Source organism: Musca autumnalis, unplaced genomic scaffold (assembly GCF_047663935.1).
Source record: "Musca autumnalis isolate F117 unplaced genomic scaffold, ASM4766393v1 scaffold_1, whole genome shotgun sequence".
NCBI lineage: Eukaryota > Metazoa > Arthropoda > Insecta > Diptera > Muscidae > Musca > Musca autumnalis.
This window is the reverse complement of record NW_027411644.1, coordinates 312181460-312201434: the sequence shown is the minus strand read 5'-3', so window position 1 is coordinate 312201434 and position 19975 is coordinate 312181460. Positions and strand designations below refer to the sequence as shown.

General features: G+C 36.9%; 1 protein-coding gene across 1 annotated transcript in view; it reads left to right on the top strand.

Moving 5' to 3' along the window:
- klg (klingon) overlaps positions 1-19975 on the top strand; it is a 541049-nt gene that overhangs the window by 263608 nt on the left and 257466 nt on the right. The window lies entirely within an intron of this gene.

Sequence of the window (19975 nt, the reverse complement as noted above, 5' to 3'; positions counted from 1 at the left end):
TCCTTTCCAATTTTTGGCATCAAAATCGCCTAGTATAATTTTAATGTCATGGGCAGGGCAACGGTCATAAGTTTCTTCTAAGCGCTCGTAAAATATATTTTTGGTCTGTTCGTCCTTGTCTTCAGTGGGAGTATAAGCGCAAATAAACTGATGTTGAAGAATTTTGCTTTTAATCGAATTGTAGCGAGTCTTTCATTCACTGGGGTGAAGCTGGAGACCAGATGTTTTAACCTCCGACCAACTACAAATCCGCAACCAAACTCATGCTTTGTGTCATGGCAGCTATAATACAGTGCGTCACCTTTAGGTGTTGTTGTGACGCCTCTCCCGTTCCATCGTATTTCCTGTATGGCAGTAATGTCGGCCTTGTACTTTTCAAGTACATCTGCCAATGCGTAAACGGCACCTTCTCTATAAAGAGTGCGAACATTCCAGGTGCAGATTCGCAGATCATGGTCCTTAAAACGTTTGCGGGGGTCGTCAACTTTTGAGGGATTTGTTTTTCTTTTCTTTCGTTTTTTCATAGTAGGCTGTTTTTTCTAGGGGAGGGTTACTAACCCGACGCCCAAACCCAAGTTTTTAACGTTCTTATGGGTGAACGCGCGGCACATGTTAGCTTACAACCTTTAACGGGTGTTAAAGGCAGTTCCCCAGGTGACACCACGGGGAGGTCAGTGTCCACTTGAGATGAAAGAGGGACCAAGATAATTCCTGGGCTTTGCCATGTTAAAGCCGGTCACGTATCTTCCATCCCCTACGTCACCCTTCTATATGTAGAAGGAATAATAAGATATGCAAAGTTTGGACCAAATACATTGCTCCCTTCGAGAGTTATCGTTCACATCATTTTACAGTAAAATTTTGAACTTTTGTGGGGAAGGTACCCGGTATTTATTTATTATTAATTAATTTATTAAATAATTAATTGACTAGTTAAATTAATTAATTATTTAAATGAATCAATTAAATATATTTATTAATTAATGTGTTTATTTGTTTATTTTTTTTTAATTTTTGCCCTGAACTCAGTCTGCAAAATAAAACTTTTTTGTGAAAGAAAGATTGTCGCTGAATTCGAGTACTGAAAGTTGTATCCTTATTAATCCCTTTTATTGCCCTGCAATATGTGCCGCATATTTTCACAATGAAATCCCATCAAAGTTAAGTTTTTTGATAATTCTTTTTATATGGTAAGTGATTTCCCTGAGCCTTTATTAGCTTAACCATCAAATATTAGCTCTGACGTTCTTGGAATTCACTTGATTTACCTTAAACAATTTAATATAAACACCTTTTCGCCTAAGTGGATAAGAACAAAACAAATCCCCAAAAATTTTTAAGCTCATAAGTTGTTGAATCCGCAATCCACTTCTTGAAGGATAATTTTAATTAATGATCCCCTAAATTGTATTAAGTGTTAAATATTGACACATTTCATCATAACTTCAACCTTTGTCAAAAACATTACAAAAAACGTACCAAATTATCCCTGAGGTTTTCTTTTCTTCTTCTTTTTAATGACATAATTTTGAAACAGACATCTTGATTCTGAGAGTATTTTCATTTTCGCTTTTTTTTGCCGCCAGTAAAACAAAAAATTTAATTTTGTTTTATTTATTTTTTCTATTTGAAAGTCTAATTTTTGCCATAAGAAAAAAAGTCGTGGAAGGGACAAAACAAAGAAAACATGGATTATCTGACGTCCTGTGAGGGGTTTTTCGTATTTTGTCTGTTTTGTTTGTTCTTATGTCATTATGTTTTTTGGCTGTAAAAACCCCAAGAACATGAAGTAGAAGAAACACACGCACACTCGGGTCTTGGGTATCTGTGTCGATGGTAAATTAAGTCATTGACTTAAATTTTTTTGTGTAATGGTCCGCGACTCAAGTTTCGCTTGTGCTGTAATATGAATGATGGGTATTATACCAACTACATTAGATTTGTAACATCTATGAAAAAAAAATTATTTTATTCAACAATAATTGTAGTTGATCGGAATTTTCATGTCGTTTCAAGATTATCATACACGCCCAACCTCTTTGTTTACCATTCATATCTATACAAACGGACTCCCGGAGATATTTAGCGAGGAGGCCTTACCCATAACGGGTAAGTCGAGTTTGTCTTGTGATGGGTTTCGTCAAAATCTCAAGAATGCTTTTCGAAGTGACTTTGAAGTATAATCTGCTGCCACATATTCTTTGTTGCGGGGTTAGGCCATGTTTATATTATAGCCTTTTGCAGGGTTAACCTTCCTAATGAGGATTTTTTTGACGTAAAAGCAAAGGAATTGAAATTTTAAACCCAGAGGGTTTGTTAAATCCGGTTATATATAAACGTACTACTAGCCTCAGAATCGTTACACAGGTTAAATACCATTAGATGATGTTTGCTGAACACAGAAGCATTCTGTAAGCGAGAGTACGGAACGTTAAGCGTATCTTGAGGAGTTACTGGGCTTTAAGCAGAAGTGCTGTCTGTACCATACATGATGGATTCTTTCATTCATCCATCCATCATTTCTCATAAAAATGACCTTTGCTTCCTTATTCCGGACCCCGGATACCGTAAAATACAAATCCTACTACATTGATCCTGCCTCCTATTATGGTGTAGCGCCTTCACAAGTCTGCCTGGTAATGACAATCCCCTGGTTATTTGTTTTTTTTTTCGTTCTTGTCATCCAGTCCTTTTTTGGGGATTTTTCTAATTCCTTCATTTAGCATTCCGTTAACTGCTATGCTTGTTCTTTTTCATTCATTTTAGGTCTAGCCGTTTCAAGTAGTTGGCAACATATTTTCTTAAGCTGTAATGTGAAAAGATTTTTCTTCTTAATGTTCATCTTCTGTCTTTTTTACATTGGACATTTAATTGAAGTTTTTCCATTGCTTATGTTGGCCATAACAAACCAATTAGTAAAAAATGCTGTCAAATTATTCATTTGGCTTTCTTTGCATCACTCCAACAAAGTTTTGTCTTGGATAATTTCAATTTTCTTTTGTTTTTGTTTTTTTTTTATTTCTATGGGAATCTCGCGAGATGAGACATTTCAATTTCTATTGTGTGTATTGTATTTTGAATTTATATTTCTTTTTTTGTTCGGATATATTAAATTTCTGTAGGCATTTGAATTTAATTTCATGTATTTTTTTATTTTTGTTGTTGTCCTTTATATTTCTAGAGGCATCTGTCATTTATAATTGATAATCGTAATTTGGTAATGGTTTTGTGATTACATTAGTGTGACACTATAGGGATGACGATTGAGGCAGAGAATCGAAGCATTTAAAATATGGGAAACATTTGACATTTGTTCACAAAGTTTGGAGAATTATACATAAATTAAACTTGTACAAAGAATTAAATAATAATAACAAAAAATTGCAAAAATTAAAAGTTGTAGTAACCAACGAAAAAACTGTAACGTGAAATTCTTGATCTCACACAAATTATATTATTAAAAAAATACACACATATTGAACCCATGAAGACATCTTTGCTATTAATTTTATTATTTATATATAATTAATCCACAGAAATACTTCTACGCTTAAAGTTCAGGATGTTGTAGAGAGAGGATGAGGGTTACAAATGTCTCAAAAAAAAAAAAATAAATAAATAAAATAATAATAAGAAATAAATAAATATAAAAAAAGTAATTCATATCTAAAAAAAAAAAACTTAGAGAACTCCAAATAAAAAATATAAACGTATAATTCCATTTTGAAAATCCTATTTCATAATAATCATGCCTTGTTTCTTAGTACTGTGTTTTCTTTTATAATTGATGTATCGTTGTTCCTCTACACAAGTATTCTCTTTCGCCGTTTTTTACTTACAGCCTGTCATTTTGAAAAATGTTCCTCCTTTTTGTATGAATTAATCATGACATTTGCTTAATTAGAGAACTAACCAAAGACTACATAACAAAGATGAGTTTTTAATTTCAAATACTAAAACAAAGCATTTATATTTTAAGTGCTATTTAATAATAAATAAGGTATTTTTTGTTTTAAATATTTCAACGAAGTTAAACATTTGTTGTGAAGATTAATTACCTTAACCGCAAAATACATTAAAGTAAATGTTGTTGTTTTGTTGTATTGTTGAGTTGGAAAGAAAACTTTATAATTTACGTTAATTTACATTAACAAAGAGAGCTTGAAAGAGGCACGTGTATGTATGAGTGACATTGCACCTCTATTCGAACGGAGCAATGCTTGAAAGAAACATGCTGCTAAAAAATAAATTTAAAGGAAATCCTTATAACATCAATTTTAGGGCAATCCAGTGTAAATAATTCGACTGTGAGGAAAGTGATGACTCAAAATCATATAATATATGTATCTTACGAAGTTACAAATAATTCTCATTTATCTAGTGATGAAACGTTAGATAACTTTAAAGGTGTTGTACGAACAACATGCTTAAAATAAGAGCAAATCTGCATAATGTTATATGAATAAGTATTTATTGTAGACATTTTATCACCAAGCTATTTTAAGGGTGACATAATCGTTCATAGATCCTAAAAACTCTGAATTATGGATAAAAACTAAAATTATTTTTTAACAAGTATCAGTCAGTTGTCGACAGAGAAATACCCTCAGTCTGTGTGAAATGATACATATACAATAGAGCGACAAAAAAATTGTTTTATTTTGTAATTCCCACCACTTAATTTTGTTCCATATGGTACAAAAACATTATATATGAAATATTGTGGCGATCGGTTAACGTTAACCAATGCCAAACGAGCGATTTTTGTTTCCATAGTAATTTGGGACCAAAACTGAATTGTCACGAAAATATTCTAAAGGCCGCAATTATGGTCAAATCGATGAAAAAGCTTTGCCAGTTCATTGTTGTGACTTAAAACGATTTCTACAATAATGTATTACCTTATCACGTCAAGGTTAAATAATAATATAATAATTGTTCCACAAACATCCCATAAGGGACAAAGGAGACTTCTCTCATATCAATGAGTACACCCCGATTCATATTTCCACTTGTAGAGAAGTTTTACAAGACTGAAACACTCAGAAAATGTCGCCAACATAACTGACTGGTATTTTCCCACCGTTTTAAGTTACATCGCCGGGGTGGCAAAATACCTCTTAGTAATGTTGACGACAGTATTTCAGCTATGAAAAACTTCTCTACAAGTGGTGTCTTAGGGCACGCCGTTCGGTCTTGGCGGTAAATTATTATATGTATAAATCCCAAAATTATACGCCAGGAGGAGGTCAGTGGGTGCCTTCACGTTTACCAAAATTAATATTTCAAAAAAACGCTAACGGTAGCGACACCGGGTACATTTTGCAAAAAAAGTGGCGAAGCGACTTCATGCTGCAATATATCGCACCTGTTCAACAAAAAGGTAGTAACTCAAACTTTTCTATGTTGCCATAAGGGTTTTTACAGCTTTCGGGATATTTGCTTAGGAAGTATGGACTTGCCCCTGAAAAAACTTGTACAGTCGTAATGGGGGCAGCCGAACTTTTTTACCATCCACCAAGAGCTATTTTGAAGTAAAATGGAACAATTAGTTTCCTTTCGTTTATGAAGAAGAGTAATTACCAAATTTCAGCAAATTTCGCTGATCTATTCCGACAAATCAAAGAAGACTAATTACCAAATTTCCGATATTTCGGTAAGAAAATGTGGATAAAACCTAAAAAATACCAAACATTAAGAGGTATGCTTCTATGGGGGATAAAGGAAGACGTGGACACATACTAATGATTTTTTTTAGGAATAGTTTGTAACCCCCTGGAAGACTAAATAACAAAATTCAGTCATTTCGGTGGGATATTGACGTCACAACCATTAGAATTACGAAAATCGGGAGATACCGTTCTATGGGGGGTGAAGCCGAAGATATATGCCGTCGAACTCTAGGCGAAATGTTTAATTACCCCTCCGAATACTAAATACCAAGTTTCAGTTGTTTTGCCTGGATATTGAGGCCAAAACCTTTAAATACCGAAAATCCGGAGATACCGTTCTATGGAGGCTATATCAAAGCGTGGACCTATATTGACGAAATTTAGGTGGAAAGTTTTGTACTTTCAACAAAGACAAAATGCCAAATTTCAACCATTTCGGATTCATATTGGGGCCAAAACCTTCAAAATACCGAAAATGTGGAAGTACCGTTCTATGGGGACTATATGAACAAGTGGACTTATACCAACAAATTTCAGGTGGAACGTTTTATATCCTTAACGAAGACTAATTACCAAATTTCAACCATTTTGATGGGATAATGATGGCGTGAATCTATACCAACAAATTTCAGGTGGAAAGTTCTATACACCCAACGATAACTAAATTCCAAATTTCAGCCATTTTGGTAAAATAATGAAGCTAAAACCTTAAAAACACCGAAAATCGGGAGGTACCGTTCTATGGGGGCTATATCAAAACGTGAACCGATATATCCCATTTTAAGTACCAACCATCCTGCAAGTTATAAAAACTTCTGTACAAAATATTGACTCTATACCTTTAAAATTGCAAGCTGTAACTTGATTTCAACAGACAGACGTACATGGTTAAATCGACATAGAATTTTATGCTGATCATTAATATATATACTTTATAGGGTCTCCGACGAATATTTCGATGTGTTACAAACGAAATGACAAATCAAAGGGATTTGAGAACAGCTCTTTAACTGCACTTTTCCGAAATTTTGTGTATTAGGTACCCGAAGGAGTTGACATATACACATACTCAATATCGAACTTGATCTCTTGGCCTATACCCAAACGTGAACCTACGAGTATGTCCACAATTTTTGCTGGAAAGTTTATTGACCACTAGAAACCCTTAGTATGAAATTGCAACTAATTTGGAAGGAAAGAATTGCTTAAATCCTCAAAATACCGAATATCAGGAGCTACCGTTATATGGGGCTATACCAAAATATTAGCCGATGTTGTTCATATTTAGTCCAATATTACCCACGGACACATGCTACAATTGTGTAAAATTTCAGAAAATTCATTTCATTTTTAATTTCGCTCCGCTAGATCAGTGATTTCCACCACTGTGCGGCGAACAGAATTATGAATTAGCTTTACAGTTTTTGAAATGCTGATTTTTTAGCACATAGGTTAAGAAGAAAATTCTTCAGTACATTCCTTGTTGCGGACAAAAGTTTTCTTGATTATTTGAATGTGCCAATATTTTAGGTAGTATCCAAAAAGTATTTAAATGCTATAATATACAATCAGAATACGGGCGTTATAAAAAAGTAAACATTGTCTTCAGCTATGTTAAATTAAAAAACAAGTAAGAAAAGCGTTAAGTTCGGTCGGGCCGAACTTTTTATACCCTCCACCACAATTTTCAGCCATTTCGGTGGATTAATGTGGCCACAACCTTCAAAATACCGAAATTCGGAAGGTACTATTCTATGACGGCTATATGATGGCGTGGACCTATACCTACAAATTTCTGGGGGAAAGTTTTATACGCCTAAAGAAGACTAAATACCGAATTTCAGCCATATCGGTGTGATAATGAGACTAAAACGTTCAAAATATCGAAAATCGGGAGATATTGTATTATGGGGGCTATATCAACACGTGGACCTATATAAACATTTTATGGTAGAAATGTTTCTTAGCCTCTGGAAACACCAAATACAAAGTTACAACCGATTCTTTGGTCAAATGGGTCTAATACATTCAAAATATATTAAAATGACGCGCACTTTATAAGGGGTCTTATGTGGGGACTATACCAAAACGTGGAACTATATAACCCAACTTTGATAGGAATGTTTTCTGGCCTCTGAAGACACAAAATACCAAATTACAACCAATTCCGTGGTCAAATGGGTCTAATACATTAAAAATATATTAAAATGACGCGTACTTTATATTAAACATCTGCATGAATGCATTCATCAAATGAATGCACAACACCACTCATTCATTAGTACTGTAACTCATTGTACAAATTCTCCAATGAGTGAGTTTGAATGAGTACATCCAGTGAAGTTGTGTTTTGCGTCGTTGTTCTCTTTGTTGTTGGAGATTGTATTCATTCGTCCCATAACACAATCTAACTCGACCTAACAACATTCGGCAAGAGAGAGTGGACACAAATAAGAATGCTATGAGTGAGTTTTTTTATGCTTGGTTGTGCATTCACTTCATTGGTGTCCACAATAAATGAGAAAGAATTGATGGGAGAGTAATGTCCCTTTGTTAAACAATGGCTGGCATAGCTCTCATTTGAATTCGTTATTCTATGTTGTTACGACAACGTGCAGACGTTGACATCAATGATTCACTTGTTATTCCTTTTTGTGTTGTCACGTGACATGTGCTTTGCATTGTTGGTTTAGTTTGTTAATGCGTATGCTTCAGCATGGAGGTAAGAATTTTAATTTTAAGAAGTTAATGTAAGAAGTAGACTAATTTTAATAACATAATATAGGATGCTTCATATGAATCGGAGCTGTCATCAGAACCTTCTACATCAGCTGAAAGTAATAAAATCTCCGAAATAAAAGAGAAAATTAAAACAGGAGAATATCGAATTATTCTACCAATTGGAAAAAGCAAGGTTTGGGAGATTTTTGGAAAAATTCAAAAAGACGGAACCTTTATAGAAAATGTTGTGGCATGTAAAAACTGTTACAATGTTTACAAATATGTTAACAGCACTTCTAACCTTGTAAAGCATAGATGTTATAAGAATATAAGGGAGGCATTAGAAAACAAACCCAAAGTTGATGTCGATAATGACACAAAGACAGAAGTAGTTCGTACAGTTACCGAATGGATGATAGTTAATTGTCGATCTTTTAAAATGATTGAAGATGATGGTTTAAAGAAATTTGCAAAATTAATGATAACGCTTGGAGCTAAACACGGGTCAAATGTGGATGTAGATAAGCTTCTACCACATCCCACAACTATATCTAGGAATATAGACAACATGTATACGACAACTTATGACTCCATTAAAAGTGAAATACAAGAAGTCTGTGGCAAAGGATATGGCCTCAGTTCGGATCTTTGGAGCGATAATTATCTAAAAATGTCGTACTTAGCTTTAACTATACACTATATAAAAAATGGAAAGTTAAACACGAAAATGCTAGCATTTAGATCCATGAATATGGAGCGTTGTACCAGTAAGTATAACTATATTCATTAGTATATGTTGTTTGAAAGCAACTAATTTTTGACATTTCTTTATAAACTTTTAACTTGACATAGACCAAAGAATTCATCACAAAGTAACCGCTACCTTAAGAGAGTTCAACTGTAATCTTGATAAGGCAATAATTGTTACAGACCGAGGTTCCAATATGGTAGCTGCATTTAGATCAAACGATCATATATATTGCATTAACCATTTATTACATAACATAGTGGAGAAAGCCATTAATGAAAATGATGACATTAAAGCCCTATGCACAGCGGGCTCAAAGCTTGTGAAGTATTTTAAAGTATCTGGTGTCAATGCACAGTTAAACACTACGCTCAAAAGTTTTTCTCCGACCAGATGGAATACTATTTATTATTTGTTACAATCTATACAAAAGAACTGGATTGATATTGGCAATATATTGCAGGAAAAGCAACAACTTAACAGAATAAGTGATATTAATCTTAACATTTTGATCTCGACTGTAAAACTTTTATATTATTTTGAATCGTCTTCGAAAGAACTTGAAGCAGAGAAATATCCTACTATACATTTGGCCATTGTTCATATCTACTTTTTAAAACGAATATGTGAAATAGAAAATGATGATTTAGAGTGCATTAAAAACTTAAAAGAAAAATTGGTGAAACTTTTAGATGATGTTGTTATGACCAACATGACTATTTTTCACAAAATGGCATTGTTCCTGTTTCCACCAACAAATAGTCTATCGCAGTTTACAAATGAACAAAAAGCCGATATAAAGGCAAATTGCAAAACATTAATGGAAAGCTTTTTAAATGATGATCTAAATAATCTAAATGAATTTTCACAAGCCGAATCTCTAACAAGAAATAAGGAACTCCTTTTTTCAGGGTTTCTTCAACCTTTGCATTCAACAAATACCACAGACAAAGTGCAAAATGAATTAATGCTGTACGAAAACGAGAGCGTTGCCATGCACGACAATTTTGACGTTCTTCAGTGGTGGGAATTTAATAAATCAAAATATCCATTGCTGTATAAAGCGAGCTGTAGAATATTGTCAACTCCTGCAAGCAGCGCGTCTTCCGAACGAATATTTTCATGCGCTAGACACCTTCTCTCAGAAAAACGGCGCCTTATTGGTTCTAATCCAGATTCAGTAGAGAAAATAATGTTTCTTCATTCCAATATGAAATAAAATATAAATATTTTTTTTACGTTTGAGTACCTGTTTATGCTTATGAATTGTTATGTTTATGAACTGAAAAACTTCATTTCTTTTATGTTATATAAATTTTTGTTTGTTTTTTAGTAACATCTAATAAAAACTAATAAAAAAGTAAATATAAAATGTTTCCTTTATAATACAACATTCAGTTGCAATATGTACTTTTTTCTTTGTTTAATTTTTTGGCGGGATTGTGAAACTGACTACAGGAATTTTAACTCGGGTAACTCGAATAATATTGTACCATTCGGCTGCTTACTACTCATTCTGAGTAAATGATGAATGAATACGAATAATGTTCAAATTTTAAAAACGGACTCATCTCATTCATACCGCTTTTAGTGAGTTAGACGATTACCGAGTTGTGGCGAGTATGAATGGTGGTGAGTACGAAACTTACAAGTTATCTCTCTCTTTTTGTACTCACTCACTGCTTCTCGCTGCTAGTGGATTGAATGAATAAGGGTTGGTTTTATGTGTGAGTGTCTCATGAATGGCTTTTTTTCGCATTCATGCAGATGTTTACTTTATATGGGGCCTTATATGGGGGCTGTACCAAAACGTGGACCTATATAACCCTACTTTGGTAGGAATATTTTTTGGCCTCTGGGGACACAAAGTACCAAATCACAACCAATTCGGTGGTAAAATGGGCCAAATATCTTAAAAATTCCTTAAAACGACGACGCGTCACGCGTCATTTTGTATGGGGGCTATACGAAAGCGTGGACCTACATAGTCCGCTTTCAATACCAAAAGTCCTACGTAAATATAACATATGTTCCCAAAATTTCATCAACCTATGTCAATCCGTTCGGACGCTAGAGTGATTTCCACAGACGGACAGACAGACAGACGGACGGACATGGCTATATCGATGTAGAATTGCACGCTGATCAAGAATATATGCACTTTGTGGGGTCTACAATGATTATTTCGAGTAGTTACAAACGTAGTGACAAACTTAATATACCCCCATCATATGGTGGAGGGTATAAAAATCCAGTGGACTTTTATATATATTTTTTATATTTTAATCAGATTTTTATTTAATTTCGATTCTTTATTTCTTTCTAGGTAAGTGGTGAATTGTCTTTAAAACTTGTAAGTGTGGTAAGTATTTGCCTATATATTTTAACATAAATTCTACTGTTATTTGTTATGCTGATATTTTTGCTTTTTAGTTAGTATGTTTCCATTCAAGAATACAATAGCAATTCGGTTATTGCAGTTTACGGACTTGCATTAAATTAAAAAAAAATACATGCCATCAGCAATAGCACAAAAATCGGTGTGGGTTCTTGGTCTGAACTAATACACCCAAAAATCACATTAATTTTAAAACAAGTTCACAACATTTCACAATTTCGATTATATTTTAAAATGTTCACACATTTTATATTGTAACTTTTGGTGCGTATAATTTATATTAATTAATTTATTCAATAGTACATTGTTCATGCGCTAAAGTAAACAATTTTAAATTTTCAATATCTATTAGCCTTAAAAAGCCTGAATTTCCTATATTTCTAAGATTACATTAAACATACTAATTTACATGAACATAGTTTACAAGTTTGTTTGTATAAAGTTTTGTTTTTGCTTTGCCAAAAATTTCCAAGTAAATTACCAAACGTGTTCATGCCCATATTGAAATTAGTTTACATTACTGAACCTTTCGAAAAATCTCATTGTTATTCACCTATAATAATCCAATTTATTATGCAAAAATTAATTTAATCAATAATATTTTTCCTTGTTGTTATTGAATGAAGAGAATTCATTAAATTAAAAATTCCAAAAGGCAGCACCAGCAGTCATCGACAACGATAACAACAACAAAAACACCATAAGGAGGCAAACGAAAGAAAGAAGTGTAATCAGAACAAATGAGAGACCAAGATGTTGTAACAACATGCAAATCTATTACAAGTCATTAATACAAACAACTAAAACAGTGGGAGATTTTTTAAAGGAATATTTATTGTTTATGATCAGATTATAAAAATGTATTTAATGATTTTTTTTAAATAAAAAATAGATTTGGGCGTTTGATTTGTGGACGAAATCCGTTTCAGATATTTTAACAGCCCATACGTTTATCCATTTGGATTGTGGGTACGATAACTCTCAAAGGGAGTAATTGATTTGTACATTACTTTGAACTTCGCAATATTTTAGTCAAACTTATATTAGGTTCGAAGATGGACCACATCGGTTCACTCCTTTAGGTACTCCCAAACAAAGATTCAAATTTTCTCGCTAAAATAGTGCGCATGGTAACACTCGAAAAAGTAACCGATTTGCTCCTATTTTTGCACATCGTAGTCGCCATTTTTTCGCGTACCTCCCTTATCAATTTCAAGATTTTTCGCACAGTTGCAGTTAAAGGACCTTTTTGTTATTGTTTTGACTTTTTTACTGTAACCAACCAAATTAGCTGACGTAGGGGATGGAAGATACCAAGGAACGGTCCTGACCGGCTTTAACATGACAAAGCCCAGGATTTATCTTGGTCTCTCTTTCATCTCAAGTGGACACTGACCTCCCCGTTGTGTCACCTGGGGAACTGCCTTTAACACCCGTTAAAGGTAGTGAGCTAACATGTGCCGCGCGTTCACCCATAAGAACGTTAAAAAGTTGGGTTTGGGCATCGGGTTACTAACCCTCTCTTAGAGAAAACAACCTACTATGAAAAAACGAAAGAAGAGAAAAACAAACCTCTCTAAAGTTGACGAACCCCGCAAACGTTTTAAGGACCATGATCGGCGAATCTGCACCTGGAATGTTCGCACTCTTTATAGAGAAGGTGCAGTTTACGCATTGGCAGATGTACTTGAAAAGTACAAGGCCGACATTACTGCCATACAGGAAATACGATGGAAAGGGAAAGGCGTCAGAACAACACCTAAAGGTGACGCACTGTATTATAGCTGCCATGACACAAAGCACGAGTTTGGTTGCGGATTTGTAGTTGGTCGGAGGTTAAAACATCTGGTCTCCAGCTTCACCCCAGTGAATGAAAGACTCGCTGCAATTCGATTAAAAGCTAAATTCTTCAACATCAGCTTTATTTGCGCTCATGCTCCCACTGAAGACAAGGACGAACAGACCAAAGATATATTTTACGAGCGCTTAGAAGAAACTTATGACCGTTGCCCTGTCCATGACATTAAAATTATATTAGGCGATTTTAATGCCAAAATTGGAAAGGTGAATATCTTTGGCCCAACAGTCTGGAAATTCAGTCTCCACAGTGAAACATCTGACAATGGTAGGAGGCTGATAGACTTTGCAGCTGCAAGAAACGTGGTAGTAAGCAGTACCATATTTGAGCATCTCGATATTCATAAGGGCACCTGGTTGTCGCCAGATCAAAGAACAAGAAATCTAATTGACCACGTTGTGATAGATGGAAGACATGCATCAAGCGTGTTGAATGTACGATAACTCCGAGGTGCAAACATAGACTCGGACCACAACCTTGTTGCAGCAAAGGTACGTACCAGATTAAACGTAGCAAACAAAGTGCGAACAGACACAACACAGAAGATGGACATCGGTAAGCTGCAATCACAACATATTACTTACTTACTTACTTAGCTGGCCCATTACAGAACATTTGTTCTATAGGCCGAACTAAGAAGAGATCTCCATTCCTCTCTATTTGTTGCATTGCTCTCTGGAATACCGCGCCTTGTCATCTCATCATCCACTTGTTTGCGCCATCTATTCCTTGGCCTGCCAATTCTGCGTGCACCGCCATGTGGCATGTATTCATACGCCTTTTTAGTGGGTTCATCATCGCTCATTCTTTTGATATGGCCTAGCCAACGCAATCGCTGCATCTCGATACGTTTAACAATATTGATGTCGTTGTATAGCAGATACAGCTCGTGGTTCATGCGACGTCGATATTCACCGTCAACGCAGATTGGTCCGTAGATCTTTCGAAGAATTTTTCTCTCAAACACACCAAGCACTGCCATGTCTGCTTGCGCAAGTACCCAGGCTTCGGAGCCATACATCAGCACGGGTAGTATCAGTGTTTTGTAGAGCGTTATTTTTGTTTGACGAGATGTGGCTTTGTTTTTAAACTGCTTACTTAATCCAAAGTAGCATCTGTTGGCCAATACAATTCTTCTTTTTATTTCACAACTGATGTCGTTTGTTGTGTTGACGGAGGTGCCGAGGTAGACGAAGTCTTTTACTACCTCAATATTATAGGAACCAACTTCCACAGTCGGTCCGAGCTCAATGGACGCATTGCGCGTCGACACCATCAACTTGGTCTTCTCACCGTTTACCGCCAGACCCACTTTAGCAGATTCTCCTTCGACTTTTATAAAGGTATCAGTTACTTCTTTTACTGATCGACCCATGATGTCTATATCATCAGCATAAGCAAGTAACATGTGACTATTGGTGTAGATTGTGCCACTTCTTTTGACGTTTGCCTCTCGTATAACCTTTTCTAGCAGGATGTTGAAGAGGTCACACGAAAGGCTGTCTCCTTGTCTGAAACCTCTTTTGGTACCAAACTCTTCGGAGAGGTTCTTTCCTATTTTAACTGAGGACCTCGTGTCAGTTAAAGTCATTTTACAAAGCCGGATGAGCTTTGCGGGAATACCAAATTCAGACATGGCTTGGAATACCTTTGAGCGCAGCGGACTGTCGAAGGCTGCTTTATAATCGACAAAAAGGTGGTAGGTGTCGATCTGCATCTCTTGGGTCTTCTCCAGGATTTGCCGCAGGGTAAATATCTGGTCAATGGTGGACTTGCCAGGTCTAAAGCCGCATTGGTATGGTCCAATAATCTCGTTGACCATTGGCTTTAGTCGTTCGCACAATATCCCTGACACGATCTTGTAGGCAATAGGGAGTAGACTTATGCCCCTATAGTTAGAGCATACAGTCTTATCTCCCTTCTTGTGGACGGGGCACAGGATACTCAGGTTCCAATCGTCGGGTACTCGTTCTTCCTGCCAGATGGTGCTAACTAGCTGATGAATACACCTTATCAGCGTGTCGCCTCCGGTTTTGAACAGCTCGGCTGGTAAGCCATCGGCCCCTGCTGCCTTATTATTCTTCAGCCGATTTATTGCTGTCTTTACCTCATCTTGGCTGGGCGGTATACATTCAATACCATCTTCTGGGATTGGGACTGTGGTATCTTCGTCGTCTTCGCTGCTATTGGATACCAACAGATTTGAAAAATGTTCTTTCCATATCCTGAGTACACTATCTGTATCAGTTACCAAATTACCTTGCTGGTCTCTACAGGAGGATGTGCCTGTACCAAAGCCATCAGTTTGATGCTTGACTCTTTGGTAGAATTTTCGAACTTCATTCTGGCTCCTGTACATCTCGATTTTTTCACACTCCCGCTGTTCCATCTCTCTCTTTTTCCTGCGGAAAAGACGTTTCTCCTCTCTCCTTTTCTCCCTGTATCTCTCTCGTGCGCTACGCGTTTCTACGGATTGTAAAGTAGCCTTATATGCCGCATTTTTCTCTTCGGTGGCAGCACGACACTCCTCATCATACCATGGATTCCTTGGTGGAGGTCTCTGGTATCCAAGTATGGATTTTGCGGCTGTTTGCATGGAGTGGGCAATGCTTTGCCATTGCGCTGATATGTTATCGGGATGAGGAGGGCTTTGATTAAGCAATTGGGCTAGTTGAGTGGAATATGCTGTGGCTATCTGTTGTGATTGCAGCTTACCGATGTCTAACTTTCGTGTTGTGTCTGTTCGTACTTTGTTTGCTACGTTTAAGCGGGTGCGTACCTTTGCTGCAACAAGGTAGTGGTCCGAATCAATGTTTGCGCCTCGGAACGATCGTACATCCAACACGCTCGATGAATGTCTTCCATCTATCACAACATGATCAATTTGGTTTCTTGTTTTCTGATCTGGAGACAGCCAGGTGCCCTTATGAATATCGAGATGATTAAATCTGGTACTGCTAACTACCATGTTTTTTGCAGCTGCAAAGTCTATCAGTCTCATACCATTGTCAGATGTTTCACTGTGGAGACTGAATTTCCCGACTGTTGGGCCAAAGATATTCTCCTTTCCAATTTTGGCATTAAAATCGCCTAGAATGATTTTAATGTCATGGGCAGGGCAACGGTCATATGTTTCTTCTAAGCGCTCGTAAAATATATCTTTGGTCTGTTCATCCTTTTCTTCAGTGGGAGCATGAGCGCAAATAAAGCTGATGTTGAAGAATTTAGCTTTTATTCGAATTGCAGCAAGTCTTTCATTCACTGGAGTGAAGCTGGATACAAGATGGTTTAGTCTCCGACTAACTACGAATCCACAACCAAACTCATGCTTTACGTCATGGCAGCTATAATACAGTGCGTCACCTTTAGGTGTTGTTGTGACGCCTTTCCCAATCCATCGTATTTCCTGTATGGCAGTAATATCGGTCTTGTACTTTTCAAGTACGTCTGCCAATGCGAAGACTGCACCTTCTCTATAAAGAGTGCGAACATTCCAGGTGCAGATTCGCAGATCATGGTCCTTAAAACGTTTGCGGGGTTCGTCAACTTTAGAGGGGTTTGTTTTTCTTTTCTTTCGTTTTTTCATAGTAGGCTGTTTTTTCTAGGGGAGGGTTACTAACCCGACGCCCAAACCCAAGTTTTTAACGTTCTTATGGGTGAACGCGCGGCACATGTTAGCTCACTACCTTTAACGGGTGTTAAAGGCAGTTCCCCAGGTGACACCACGGGGAGGTCAGTGTCCACTTGGGATGAAAGAGGGACCAAGATAAATCCTGGGCTTTGCCATGTTAAAACCGGTCAGGACCGTTCCTTGGTATCTTCCATCCCCTACGTCACCCGTATAGCCACAGCATTTTCCACTCAACTGGCCCAACTGCTTAATCAAAGCACTCCTCGCCCCGATAACATATCAGGACAATGGGAAAGCATTGGCCACTCCATGCAAACAGCCGCAAAATCAGTACTTGGATACCAGAGTCCTCCACCAAGTAATCCATGGTATGATCAGGAGTGTCGTGCTGCTACCGAAGAGAAAAATGCGGCATATAGGGCTACTTTACAATCAGTACCAACGTAGCGCACGTTAGAGGTATCGGGAGAAAAAGAGAGAGGAGAAACGTCTTTTCCGCAGGAAGAATAGAGAGATGGAAAAGCGGAAGTGTGAACAAATCGAGATGTACAGGAGACAGACTTAAGTCCGAAAATTCTACCATAGTGTGAAAAATCAAACTGATGTCATTGGAACTGGCACATCCTCCTGTAGAGACCAACAAGGTAATCTGGTAACTGATACAGATAGTGTGCTAAGGATATGGAAAGAGCATTTTTCCAAATTGTTGGTATCCAATAGTAGCGAAGTCGACGAAGATACCACAGATCCAATCCCAGAAGATGGTATTGAATGTATACCACCCAGCCAAGATGAGGTAAAGACAGCAATAAACCGGCTGAAGAATAATAAGGCAGCATTAGCTGATGGCCTACCAGCCGAGCTGTTTAAAACCGGAGGCGACACGCTGATAAGGTGTATGCATCAGCTAGTTAGCTCCATATAGCAGGAAGAACGCGTACCCGACGATTAGAACCAGATCATCTTGTGTCCCGTCCATAAGAAAGGAGATAAGACTTTATGCTCCAACTATAGGGGCATAAGTCTTCTCCCTATTGCCTACAAGATAGTGTCAGGGATATTGTGCGAACGACTAAAGCCCATGGTCAACGAAATAATTGGACCATACCAATGCGGCTTTATACCTGGCAAGTCCACCATTGACCAGATATTTACCCTGCCGCAAATCCTGGAGAAGACCCAAGAGATGCAGATCGACACCTACCACCTTTTTGTCGATTATAAAGCAGCCTTCGAAAGCCCCCTACATTCAAAGGTATTCCAAGCCGTGTCTGAATTTGGTATACCCGCAAAGCTCATTCGGCTTTGTAAAATGACTCTAACTGACACAAGATCTTCACTTAAAATAGGAAAGAACCTCTCCGAAGAGTTTTGTACCAAAAAAGGAGACAGCCTTTCGTGTGACCTTTTTAACATCCTGCTAGAAAAGGTTATACGAGAGGCAAACGTCAAAAGAAGTGACACAATCTACACCAATAGCCACATGTTACTTGCTTATGCAGATGATATAAACATCATGGGACAATCAGTAAAGTAAGTAACCGATACCTTTATGAAGGTCAAAGGAGAATCTGCTAAAGTGGGTCTGGCGGTAAACGGCAAGAAGATCAAGTTGATGGTGTCGACGAGCAATGCGTTCATTGAAATCGGACCAACTGTTGAAGTTGATTTCTAAAATTTTGAGGTAGTAAAAGACTTCGTATACCTCGGCACCGTCGTAAACACAGCAAACGGCATCAGCTGTGAAATAAAAAAATAATTGTATTGGCCAACAGATGCTACCTTGGTTTAAGTAAGCACTTCAAAAACAAAGCCACAACTCGTCAAACAAAAATAACGATTTACAAAACACTGATACTACCCGTGCTCATGTATGGCTCCGAATCCTGGGTACTTGCGCAGGCAGATAAAGCAGTGCTTGGCGTGTTTGAGAGAACAATTCTTCGAAAGATCTACGGACCGATCTGCGTTGACGGTGAATATCGACGTCGTATGAACTACGAGCTGTATCTGCTATACAACGACATCGGCTGCGTTGGCTAGCCCATATCATGGCTTATGGAACAAATGTTCTGTAATGGGCCGGCTAAGCAAGTAAGCAGTAGAACTTAAAATAGGAATTTGTCTACACTTCTTGGCGTAGGTATTTTAATTTCTACAAAGTTTCTTAAAAAAATTTAATTCCTCAAACTTTTGCTTTCTTTAAACATACTTTTTTCCTCTACTGTGTTAAGTCTCTCTAATTTTGCTCAAAAACGGTGGGTAGTGAAATGTTTGTTTCGTTTTTAATGTTTCAATTAAATATTTACCAACACCACAGGTGCTGGTAATGTATGTGTGTTGTAGCGAAACATAAACAATGCGACATTCACTTTACCACTTGTTTCCCATGTATTTCTTTTTCAAAACGACAAGTGTGGGTCTCAAGAGGAAACTAAGAGGATACGACACGTTAGTCTTGACTTTAAGAAGAAAAACAAGAGAAAAGAAATATTACAAAAGTGTAACAAGACAAACAATAACATTAACACTACAGAAAAGTAGATGAAAGCAGCACAAAAAATAACAATAATAACAACAACAAGCTGTTTTGTTTTCCTTTTAATGAAAACACCAATTCATACCCACCCATGTACAGACAAACTTATGCCAACCAACCGACCCACCCACCAGCATCAACCATCAATATCTATACACTTTGCTACGCGTTCCATAATAATAATATTAATATTCGTAATAACAATAATAATAATGATGATGAGTTTTCTTTTCAATGGTAATTTCCATACGCCAGAACAACGACAACGAAATGGCATACAGGAAAAAGCGAAGGAGGAGCAGAAGAACAAAAGAAAGAAAACAATTCAAGTTCAGCCACCACCCCTCATTCAACACCAAGAGGAAACTTAAATCTCTGCTTTGTTATTCGTTTTTCTTGGGAAAACTG